Here is a 13,092-nt window from a genome sequence, read left to right on the forward strand (position 1 = left end):
TGGGCAGACACGCCCAGTTCCAAAACAAAAGCCAGAGTTTTGCTGTTTCCTAAATCTGATAGATTATTTTCTAAGATCTATGATGTCTCATAAACCTGAAACCAGTGGACACTCCTACAATGGTCAAGTCTGTTAAATCTGTTCTCTGGTTTGACAACTCATTTTAGTGATGGAATTAACTCTGCCTAACTCCACTGACCCTTTTTATTTCACTTGACAGATGCAGTTATAAACAGAGTGGCAGGTCAAATAACTGATTGGTATTAATATAAAATTAGGGCTGGCATCACTGACCCCTAGAACATTGGAGAGGTGCCTATCACACCTCTTCCTGGATTACTTGGGACGCAGAACTTGGAATTTCTACATTTAATGAACTCTGATGACTTGATTCTGTTGCATCTATATTTTTTTGTTTTGTAATAGCAAATAAATATCAAATTCTTACTGCTGTATCTCTTAACACTCAAAAATTAAAAAGAACAAATCTTGGAATCAAGTCAGAATTTATTTTATCAAAATAATAAAGCTTAAAAGGAAATGTAAATGATTCTTAATGAAAACAAACTTTAATTCCACCTTTCCATTCATGAATGACTGCTTGTGACTTACTTTGTTTGTTTGTTTGTTTTTGGGTTACAACTGGCAGCACTCAGGGGTTACTCCTGGCTCTACACTCAGAAATTGCTCCTGTCAGGCTCGGGGGACCATATGGGATGCCAGGATTCGAACCATCATCCTTCTGCATGCACCCTACCTCCATGCTATCTCTCCGGCCATACTTGTGACATTTTTGTACATAGGCTTTCCAACTACCAGAGACCATAAATGTTCACAATCACTTTTCAAGGATATGGGGTCTCATTTTAGATAGAACCAAAATGTTCTTCCACTGACTTCTGTCTGATATACTACCCTGCAAGAAACTTGATAGAAAAAAAATAATAATAAAGTCTCTGAGTTAGGAGTAGCTATGGCAAAGCTCTGAGCTTGCCAAGATAGGGGCAGATTAGACAGCAGCATCATATATCCCTTTAGCATGCACATTACTGCCATTTGGGATCCTCAGAGCAACACCAAAATGTGGCAACACAACTGTTTGAAAGCTGCAATCCCCAAGAAGCACAAGGGCAAGTTAACTAATCAAGGTTGTAAACTTAAAGTCATCATAATAACAAAAGTCACAATAAACTTCCTTGGTTGTTGACTATTATAGTCTTGGACTATAATAGATGTTAAACTAGGCCTCCTCTCTTTTAAAACCACACATAAATCTTAACTGATGGTAATGAATGTACCTTTCTACCTCATCACATAGTCCCATTGTTTCTACTTTTATATTCTAGTTGCATCACTTTGCATCTCCATCCAAATGATTGCAGCACCTCAAATTGATATATTACTATGAGAATGGCTTGTAGTTTTTTCTTAAAATTTTGTAATTTTCCTTCTAACAAAAGTATCAATCATCTCCCAAGCAATCCAGATATCACACACTATTCATATTCATCATAACTCCCAGCTGCAAGCTTCCCTAAGTGTCTGATTTCAGAAAGCAACACTTATTTATAAAGTTTTTTGATGAATGTATTATGTTGATCCTGTGGCCCAAAATTGCCATAAATATTTTCAAAATTTATATAAATATATCCAGAATGGCAATAGAAAATTTCACAGAAAACGTTTTCTAAGTTTTCTTGCCTTTACATTAAAATATAGAAAGTTAAATTTGTGGCCATCATCCAAATTTTTCTCCCCAAATATTGAGTTTTTTTAGGTCTAACTAATAGCATGATTTGTAATGGCACATACAGGGTCTCCAAAGCATAAGCCCTGCCAAGATACACCTTGGAATTCTGTAATTATTGCCTATGTTATTTTCTAAACATCTCAAGAGCACTTCCTATCACAGCCCTATAGTTATATTGTTGTATTTTTATATGAGTTTCCAACTATTAGGTTAGTAAAAGTCAGTTTCATCTCAAAATAATCACTATGTATCTATCACATTTTCAATATGTTATGAAAGCATTTTGAAAAAATACTTCAAAACTTTAATTCTCACCAGAAGGCTTAAGAGTCTTTTTTGACTGACAGGTCCTGCTAACGGCTTCACAGAGCCCTTCTACATCGAGTTGAGGATCATCGACTTAGTTTAAATTATAGGTGTTTTAGTTCAGGAATCAAAAAGCATTCAATTACAACTTCAATATGGGGTATACAAAGGTGACCAAACCCTAACAAGTCCTTTGTTTTCAGGTAGCTCTAGACAAAAAGTGAATACTATAACAGTGAAGAGAAAACAAAATATGACATCTTGAAAGAATAAGTATAATTTCAATAAATAGAGAGCAATTCCATTTTCTGGAAGATGCTCAGAACTGCTTTATTTAATTAGATGATGTTAGAGGAAAAATCAAACTGAAGAAATAAGTTTGTGACCATTTGAAAGGAATGGAGCAAAGGGATTTTAGGAGTCAAAGAACAGTCCTGTTGTCTGGCTTTTCCTGTTTATTCTTAAGGAACCACAAAAAATTAAGATCAGTGAAATAGAAAAATAAAAAAGTGAAAAGAATAGGGGATGTTGCAGTCAATGAGTTAAATAGGTGGTTAGGTTGAAAAGATCCTATAATTGTATTCTCATTTAGTGAGAGAGATTATGTAATGGAGGGGAAACATTCATGTAAGAAAGAGGAAGTAAGATGAACTTTCTCATGTTTAAAACATCACATTTCTGTATACAGAGATGACTACAGGATGACAAAGGTAACAGCCAAACAATTATTAGGATTGCATCGCAGTAGTTTTCTTGATGATGGCACATGGAATTGAAATAGTGAGAGCATGGAAGCATTTAAATCGGAGAAATCATCAGACTTCCTCTTGGGTTCAATATGAAGTGTAAAGTAATGTGGGAAATAGAATGATTCCTTTTAAAATTTAGACTGAAGCAAATGATTTGGAGTTTACCCTTAGGGAAGTGGAATGATTTTCAGAGGGTCTAGAAGGGAAATAATATAAATAGTGGTAAGAAGTCATTATAACTTTAGAACTCTGGGCAATGCTGTGAGGCAATGGAAGAAAAGAAATAACTATGTCAGTGACTGGTCACGATGTCCAAGTAAAATCTGAAGTCCAAGGTAAACAATAGAAATAAAAGGTGAAGTTAGAGAAGAACATGGAGAGCTTTACTTTCTGATTTCCTTTGAGCTGAAAGAGTAACAGCACTATTCACAATAGCCACATTTGGGAAAAAACCAAAGTGCTTAAGAATAACTGATTCAGTACTGAAACTATGATACATATATGCAAGTTAATGCTACTTGACCATAGTAAAGAAAAGATGGTGCAATTAGATGCTATATGGAGGGCCCTATAGTGTGTGATGCTAAGTGAAGTTCGTCAGAGAGAGACTAACATAAAATTATCTCTCTCATATGTGGCAAATAAAGAAATGATGTCAGACTAATGAGTACCCAAAGGCAATGAAAATAAAGAACTGGAGGGCTGAGGATTTTCATCTCAAAGTGATGTAAACTTGAATGACTTTGGGCTGCTCACAGAGACATTGACCTACATCTAGAGAGAAAAAGCAACACCTGCTATCAGGTACCTGAAGAAATAATCTGTCTTTCACGGAGGAAATAGAAACTGTCTCTATTTGTCTATTGAAACAACTTAGAGGGTCCGGAGAGATAGCACAGCTGTGTTTGCCTTGCAATCAGCTAATCCAGGACCTAAGGTGGTTGGTTCAAATCCTGGTGTTCCATATGGTCCCCCGTGCCTGTCAGGAGCAATTTCTGAGTAGACAGTCAGGAGTAACCCCTGAGCACCACCGGGTGTGGCCTAAAAACCAAAAAAAAAAAAAAAAAAAAAAACCCAAAAAACAAAAACCAAAACAAAAAAAACCATCTTAGAGTTTTCTTAGAATGAAAACAGAACTACCATACAATCCAGTGAGTTCACAATTAAGTTTCTATTCCCAAGAACAAAAGAACAATAAGCCTAAATGAACAAATGCACATATATTTATTGTCACACTATTTTCAGTAGGTTGATCTAGAAATAACCCAAGTGTCTATTGACTTATGAGAGGATAAAAAGGTTGTGGTATTGAGGCCAGAGAGATTATACAACGAGTGAGCTTTACTTCCTTGCCTGCTTCCTCCTTAGGTTGGAACTTCACCCTGAATATAGTTCCTTGATACAGAGATTCCTAAAAACGGAGATATTTAAACACAACTAGAAGATTAACCAGATGTGTCCAAAAATCAAAATTAAATGAATAAAAAAAATAAAGATCCATTGGCATAGGTATACAATTGAATATTACTCAGCTATCAGAAAAGATAAACATGGGTGGAACATGATCAATGGCAAATACCAGGTAAATAAGTAGCATATAAAAGGCAGATCAAAGTAAAGTAAGAGAAGTATTTGATGTCAAAAAACCTTGAGACTCTGAGTTAGAATGTAGTTGATCTAACTGTGAGGAGAGAAGGAAATGATCTATGATTTATGATAGAGCGTGATTGACCTATTGATGGTAGAAATGCTATGGTAACATATCCTAAGATTTAAAAATATTTACTCCCTTATAAACTAATATCTCAGGAAATTATAAATATTAAGGCTTTGTGAAGCTTCTGCACTTCAAAGAAAAGAACAACTATTGTAAGAAGGTCATCCATGGAATGGGAGAAACTGTTCACCCAATAGCCACAGATAAGGGGCTAATATTTAAGATATACAGGGTAATAACAGAACTTAAGGGAAAATATCTGACCTTGTCAACAAATAGGGAGAAGAAATGAACAGACATTTATTTTCTCAAAGAAGAAATACAGATGGCAGAAAGGCACATGAAAAAAAATGCTCCACATCACTAATTATCAGGAAGATGCAAATCAAAACAATGTGATATCATCTTATGCCACAGAGACTGTCATGCATCACAAAGAACAAGAACAATTGCTGGCATGATGGGGGCAGAGAAAGGAACTCTCATTCACTGCTGATGGGAATGCCAACTAGTCCAGCTTTTCTGGAAAACATTATGGATATTCCTTAAAAAACTGGACATTGAGCTTTCACATATTCCAGCACTACTACTTCTAGAAATAGATGCTAGGAATACAAACACAATGCAAAAATATTCCCTCTGCAGTCCTATGTTCATAGCAGTGCTTTTTACAATAGCCATATATGTAAACAACCCAGATGCCTGACAGCAGATGAGTGGCTAAAGAAAGTGTGGTACATCTACAAAAGGGAATACTATACAGCTCTTAGAAAAGTGAAATTATGAAATTTGTCTATATGTGGATGAATATGAATACTATTTTGTTGAGTGAAATGTCAGAGAGAGAGAGATTGAAGTCTCATTCATTTGTCAGACTTAAGAAAAATAAGTCAGTATAGTATAATATCCAGAGAAAATAGAGATGAGAGCCAGAAGGCCCAGCCCATGATATGAAGGTTACCGCAAAGAATGGTAAGTGCAGTTAGAGAAATAATTACACTACATTGTCAGATGACAATGTAGAAAGAGAAAGGCATGAGCTCGGGAGGAGAGAAATGGAGGACAATAGTGGCAGGAAAGTTGCACTGGTGAAAGGGGATTGCATTTTATGGTTGAAACTCAATTATGAACATGTTTATAACCATGGTGCTTAAATAAAGAAGTTACTTTAAAATATAAATGCATCAACAGAGAGTAAGCCAACAAAATCCTGAAATCCCATTTCAGTTTTCAATAAAAGTAAAATCCCAGCTCATGAACTCTCTCTCTTTCTCTATGTCTCTCCCAATCTCTCTCCCTTGTAGTTCAATATGATAAGCAATTTCCTGACTTTATTGGAAATAAGGCAATGAATAAATATTTTTACATTTCTTGGTGTTATTTCTGGATGATCTCTCAAAGTATTAATAAGACCCCAAGGGCAAGTATGTGGTAACATACTAGAGCCCATATAGAATCCTCAGGTATTTCTAACCATTAGCAATAATATCAACAAGCTAAAACTTAAAATACAATATCAATAATTCATAGGAAAGTGAGAGAATTGACTGGGAACTCAAGTAGAGTCCATCTGAGGTGAAAATTATAAATTTAAATTGAGATGAACCAAAGCTGACAGATTTATATAATGTCCAAAACAGAAAACAGAAATATATTATATATTATAATCATATATTATACATATTTATACATCTTTAACTCTTTTTCATTTTCTGTCATTTTCTGAAGCCCATACCACTACATAGCGATATGTAATTATATATTGTCATAATAACTTTATGTGTAGGATAATATTATGCAGATATTAAATTTTAATTAAATATACAATAAGCATTATATGTCTATAATGTGCATTGCTTCATAATTTAGATGGTCAAACTATTTTTGAATTGAATTTTTATACTGAAAAATTCCGATATTTGTTATTTTTTTTAAATATTTGTTAATTGGTATAATTGAATCTACACTGTGATCCTAAAATATATACATATTAGTTGGAATAGATATTTAAAATTAATCATAGCTAGCTAGTGTATCTACTTTTTTTCTCTTTTTTTTTGAGAGGTCTGTTGGGCCATATCTGACAGTGCTTAAAGCTTATTCCTAATTCTGTGCTCAACGAAAACTCCTGGTGGATTTCAGAGATCATGTACAGTGATGGGAATTGAATTGTGTCAATCATACACAAGACAAGAGCCAAAAGTTCGGTACTATCTGTCTAATCCTCCATTTAAAATTCTTAATAAGGAATCTAAATTGCCTTTCATAAAAAGTTTACTATCTAGATTTTAATGGTTAGTGATAATGATGATTTTCTTAATTGTTAGTAATGAATTAGTGGTAGCATTCTTAATTATATTCGTTTAGGGATGTAATTTTGATGTTTCTTGGGCTGAAAACAAATTAATATTATGAAATCTAGTCAGAGAACTTTTATGAAATTAAATGACAGATGCATTAACTACTTGGAGCTCTCTATAACTAAATCATGACTAATCTGTATTAGTCACTATGACATAATTTAGTAATATATAGACTATTACTTTATAGGAGAATAAATATATTTGTAAATATACTTTTTTTTTAAATATATGGAATGCTTCACGAATTTGCATGTCATCCTTGCACAGGGGTCATGCTAATCTTCTCTGTAACTTTCCAATTTTAGTATATGTGCTGCCAAAGAGAGCACTGTGAAAATACTTTTAAGTAAAAAATATTATAAAATAAATTATGCTTGAGTATTGGAAAAGTACCACTGAATACTGTGATCTTCACCACTATACTTAACAGTTACAGATTGTTTTGCTCTATTTCTGGGGCTAACATATTCTCCTTCTTAGGGAATGAATGCCTTCCCTTTTCTTTATGGTACACATCATTTGAGATTTCTAATATCTAGACTTGAGGTGTGTACTTTCTTTCACTGATTTTATGAGATTCTCTGTCCTTTCTTCCTTTCTCATATTTTCTACATAAAATTATATTGCTTAAAACAAAAAATAATAACATGATAGGAAACTAAATTTAAAAATAACCAAAAGGGCATAGGAAAAGGGAAACTTCAGGAACACAAACATAAAATAGAAATATGTATTCTAATTTGGGGGCTACTTTTGTAACTTTGTTTTTTGTTTTTGTTTGTTTTTGCTTTTAAATGATTCATTCATTTATGTTTGCTCTAATAGGGATTAAACAAAGGCCCTTTCACATGCAAAGCATGAGTTTTAGTACTATATCATAGCCCAGTCTTTTTCTTGCTACTCTAAATATAAATTTATTTGGGGGGAATGGGTTCATATTCTGCAAAACTCAGTGTTTACCCCCAGCACTATATTTAGAGATGAGTTCTGGCATGCTAGTAGGACCATATGAGATTCCAGGCACAAAACCAGTATTGGTGGCTTGCAAAGCAAGTGCCTTATCCACTGTGCTATCTCTCCTGCTCCATGTAAAATATTTTATATACTATTTAATTCAAAAGTAATAAATGTCCTACAAATGCTGACTTGTTTTTTTTTTTATTTTGTTTAGTTTGGGCTCACACCTGGATGTGCTCAGGGCTTACTACTAGATCTGTGCTCAGAAATCACCCTTGGCAATGCTCAGTGGACAATATGGAATGTCAGAATCAAACCCTTATTGTCTGCATCCAAGCCAAGTACTCTCTCTGCATTTGCCAAAAATGCTGTATAGTTGTATCTACTTTGTGTTTCTAGTATTATATTCACACTCAAATATAGCAAAAAAAATTTAATATCCATTAATAAATGTACTCTTAAATTTTAATTTAAAAAATATAGCCTGCTGGGACCGGAGCAACGGCACTAGCAGTTAGCAGTAAGGCATTTGCCTTGCAAGCTCTAACCTAGGAGGAATGGTCTTTTGACCCCCCAGTGTCCCATTTGGTCCCCCCATGCCAGGAGTGATTTCTGACAGTCACCAGGTGTGGCCCAAAAACCTACATATATAGGGGCTGGTGAGATAGCACAGCAGTAGGTCATTCGCCTTTCACACAGCCAATCCAGGATGGATGTGGGTTGGAATCCTGGAATCCCATATGGATCCTCATGCCTGACAGGAGTGATTTCTGAGCATAGAGCCAGGAGTTACCCCTAAGTGCCACTGGGTGTGACCCAAAAACCATATATATATATATATATATATATATATATATACATATATGTATATATATATATACTTATACATATATGTATATATATATATACTTATACATATATGTATATATGTATATATATCCTTCTATACATACAGAAAGTTTACAGTGAAAAATAGATATTAGAACGGCAACTGAACAGATCTTCTCCTAGGACCACAAAGAAAAACCTTGGCATTGGATAACCAACATGCCCAGAGTCTGTAGTCAGTCTTATGACAATATGAGTGGAGATATCCGGAATCTTTTAGGTCATATACCACAAACCAATGGCAAATATTACCCTCAATGGAGAAAAAATAAAGCCTTTCCTCTAAATTCTGGTACAAGACAAGGCTGTCCGCTCTCATCACTCCTCTTCAATATAGTACTGGATGTACTTACTATAGCGATCAGGCAAGAAAAAGATATCAAGGAATCCAGATAGGAAAGGAAGAAGTCAGGCTCTCACTGTTTGCAGATGACATGATACTCTACTTAGAAAACCCTAAAGACTCTACCAAAAAGCTTCTAGAAACAATAGATGCATATAGCAAGGTGGCAGGCTACAAAATTAACACACAGAAATCAATGGCCTTTTTATACACCAATAATGATAGGGAAGAGATGGACATCAAGAAGGCAATCCCATTCACATTAGTGCCACACAAACTCAAATATCTTAGAGTTAACTTGACCAAAGATGGGAAGGACCTATACAAAGAAAACTATAAAGCGCTGCTCCAAGAAATAAGATAGAACACACTGAAATGGAAACACATACCCTGCTCATGGATTGGCAGGATTAACATCATCAAAATGGCAATACTCCCGAAAGCATTGTACAGATTTAATGTGATCCCTCTAAAGATACCCATGACATTCTTCAAAGAAGTGGATCAAACACTTATAAAGTTCATCTGGAACAATAAACACCCTCAAATAGCTAAAGAACTCCTAGGGAAAAGGAAAATGGGAGGCATTACTTCCCCCAATTTTAAACTGTACTACAAAGCAATAGTTATCAAAACAGCATGGTATTGGAATAAAGACAGACCCTCAGATCAGTGGAAGAGGCTTGAGTTCTCAGACAATGTTCCCCAAACATACAATCACCTAACATTTGAAAAAAAAGCAAGAAATCCTAAGTGGAGTAGGGAAAACCTTTTCAACTAGTGGTGCTGGCAGAACTGGTTAGCCACTTGCAAAAAAGCAAACATAGACCCCCAGTTAACAGCATGAACAAAGGTAAAATCCAAATGGATTAAAGACCTAGATATCAGACCTGATACCATAATGTATATAGAATAACACGTAGGTAAAACACTCCATGACATTGAGACTAAAGGCATCTTCAAGGAGGAAACTGCACTTTCCAAACAAGTGGAAGCAGAGATAAACAGATGGGAATACATTAAGCTGAGAAGCTTCTGCACCTCAAAAGAAATAGTGCCCAGGATACAAGAGCCACCTACTATGTGGGAGAAACTATTCACCCAATACCCATCAGATAAAGGGCTAATATCCAAAATATACAGGGCACTGACAGAACTTTACAAGAAAAAAAAAGCATCTAATCCCATCAAAAAATGGGGAGAATAAATGAACAGACACTTAAAAAAGAAATACAAATGGCCAAAAGGCACATGAATAAATGTTCCTCATCACTGATCCTCAGGGAGATGCAAATCAAAACAATGATGAGATACTATCTCACACCACAGAGATTGGCACACATCACAAAGAATGAGAACAATCAGTGCTGGCGGGGATGTGGAGAGAAAGGAACTCTTATCCATTGCTGGTGGGAATGCCGTCTAGTCTAACCTCTATGGAAAGCGATATGGAGATTCTTCCCAAAACTGGAAATTGAGCTTCCATTCGACCCAGCTATTCCACTCCTAGGGATATACTCTAGGAACACAAGAATACAATACAAAAACCCCTTCCTCACACTTATTTTTATTGCAACACTACTCACAATAGCCAGCTCTGGAAACAACCAAGATGCCCTTCAACAGATGAATGGCAGAAACTGTGGTACATATACACAATGGAATATTATGCAGCCATCAGGAGAGATGAAGTCATAAAATTTTCCTATACATAGATGTATAGGAAGTCTACCATGCTGAGTGAAATACGTCAGAGGGAGAGAGAGACACAAAATAGTCTCACTCATCTATGGGTTTTAAGAAAGATAAAAGTCATTTTTGCAACAATCCTTAGAGACAATGAGAGGAGGGCTGGAACTTCCAGCTCACTTCATAAAACTCACCACAAAGAGTGGTGAGTACAGTTATAGAAATAACTACACTGAGAACTACCATAATCATGTGAATGAATGAGGGAACCGGAAAGCCTGTCTAGAGTACAGGTGGGGGTGGGGTGGGATGGAGGGAGATTTGGGACATTAGTGGTGGGAATGTTGCTCTGGTGCAGGGGGGTATTCTTTACATGACTGATACCTAATCACAATCATATTTGTAAACACAATGTTTAAATAAAGAAAAAAAGATATTGGAAAAACATTCAGTGTAAATGGCAGTCAAAAGAAAGCAGGGTTAACTCCATTGATACTGAACAAAATAGACTCCTTCCTTCCTTCCTTCTTTCCTTCCTTCCTTCCTTCCTTCCTTCCTTCCTTCCTTCCTTCCTTCCTTCCTTCCTTCCTTCCTTCCTTCCTTCCTTCTTTCATGACTAAAACCTAATCACAATCATATTTGTAATCAAGATGTTTAAATAAAGAAAAAAAAAGATATATAGGGATCCGGAGAGATAGCACAGTGGCGTTTGCCTTGCAAGCAGCCGATCCAGGACCAAAGGTGGTTGGTTCGAATCCCGGTGTCCCATATGGTCCCCTGTGCCTTCCAGGAGCTATTTCTGAGCAGATAGCCAGGAGTAACCCCTGAGCACCGCCGGGTGTGGCCCAAAAAAAAAAAAAGATATTGGAAAAAACTCTGTGTAAATGGCAGTCAAAAGAAAATAGGGTTAACTCCATTGATACTGAACAAAATAGACTTTAAGTAAAAAAAACTGTCACATGAGACAATGTCACTAAGTAATAAAAAAAGAAAAGAAAAAGAAAATTTCCTTTCAAATTTACCTAATATTTATTGTGCCTATACAAAAAGAAAAGAAAAAGAAAGGAAGGAAGGAAGGAAGGAAGAAGGAAGAAAGGAAGAGGGAAGGATGGAAGGAAAGAGGAAACAAGAAAGAAAGAAAGAAAGAAAGAAAGAAAGAAAGAAAGAAAGAAAGAAAGAAAGAAAGAAAGAAAGAAAGAAAGAAAGAAAGAAAGAAAGAAGGAAGGAAGGAAGGAAGGAAGGAAGGAAGGAAGGAAGGAAGGAAGGAAGGAAGGAAGGAAGGAAGGAAGGAAGGGAGAGAGAAAGAAAGAAAGAAAAAAGAGAGAGAAAGAAAGAAAAAAGAAAGAGAGAGAAAGAAAGAAAGAAAGAAAGAAAGAAAGAAAGAAAGAAAGAAAGAAAGAAAGAAAGAAAGAAAGAAAGAAAGAAAGAAAGAAAGAAAGAAAGAAAGAAAGAAAGAGGAAAGAAAGAGAAAGAGAAAGAAAGAAAGAAAGAAAGAAAGAAAGAAAGAAAGAAAGAAAGAAAGAAAGAAAGAAGAAAGAAAGAGAGAAAGAAAGAAAAAAGAGAGAGAAAGAAAGAAAAAAGAAAGAGAGAGAAAGAAAGAAAGAAAGAAAGAAAGAAAGAAAGAAAGAAAGAAAGAAAGAAAGAAAGAAAGAAAGAAAGAAAGAAAGAAAGAAAGAGGAAAGAAAGAGAAAGAAAGAAAGAAAGAAAGAAAGAAAGAAAGAAAGAAAGAAAGAAAGAAAGAAAGAAAGAAAGAAAGAAAGAGAGAGAGAAAGAAAGAAAGAAAGAAAGAGAAAGAAGGAAAGAGAGAAAGAAAGAAAAAGAAAGAAAGAAAGAAAGAGAGAAAGAAAGAAAGAAAGAAAGAAAGAAAGAAAAAGAAAGGAAGGAAGAAAAGAAGAAAGAAAGAAAGAAAGAAAAGAGAGAGAGAAAGAAAAAGAGAGAGAAAGAGAGAAAGAGAGAAAGAAAGAAACAAGAAGAAAGAAAGAAAGAAAGAAAGAAAGAAAGAGAAAGAAAGAAGAAGAAGAAAAGAGAGAAAGAAAGAAAGAAAGAAGAAAGAGAAAGAAAGAAAGAAAGAAAGAAAGAAAGAAAGAAAGAAAGAAATAAAGAAAGAAAGAAAGAGAGAAAGAAAGAAAGAAAGAGAAAGAAGGAAAGAGATAAAGAAAGAGAGAAAGAAAGAAAAAGAAAGAAAGAAAGAGAGAAAGAAAGAAAGAAAGAGAAAGAAAGAAAGAAAGAAAGAAAAAGAAAGGAAGGAAGAAAAGAAGAAAGAAAGAAAGAAAGAAAAGAGAGAGAGAAAGAAAAAGAGAGAAAGAGAGAAAGAGAGAAAGAAAGAAACA

General features: G+C 35.0%; 1 non-coding gene across 1 annotated transcript; it reads right to left on the minus strand.

Moving 5' to 3' along the window:
• Positions 1 to 7,107: 7,107 nt before the first annotated feature.
• Positions 7,108 to 7,214, minus strand: LOC126021527 (U6 spliceosomal RNA). Its single transcript, XR_007500036.1, has one exon. It is a non-coding gene; the product is annotated as a U6 spliceosomal RNA (small nuclear RNA).
• Between the last annotated feature and the right edge of the window lie 5,878 nt (positions 7,215 to 13,092).

The sequence above is a fragment of the Suncus etruscus genome, chromosome 10, assembly GCF_024139225.1.
Source record: "Suncus etruscus isolate mSunEtr1 chromosome 10, mSunEtr1.pri.cur, whole genome shotgun sequence".
In the NCBI taxonomy this organism is placed as follows: domain Eukaryota; kingdom Metazoa; phylum Chordata; class Mammalia; order Eulipotyphla; family Soricidae; genus Suncus; species Suncus etruscus.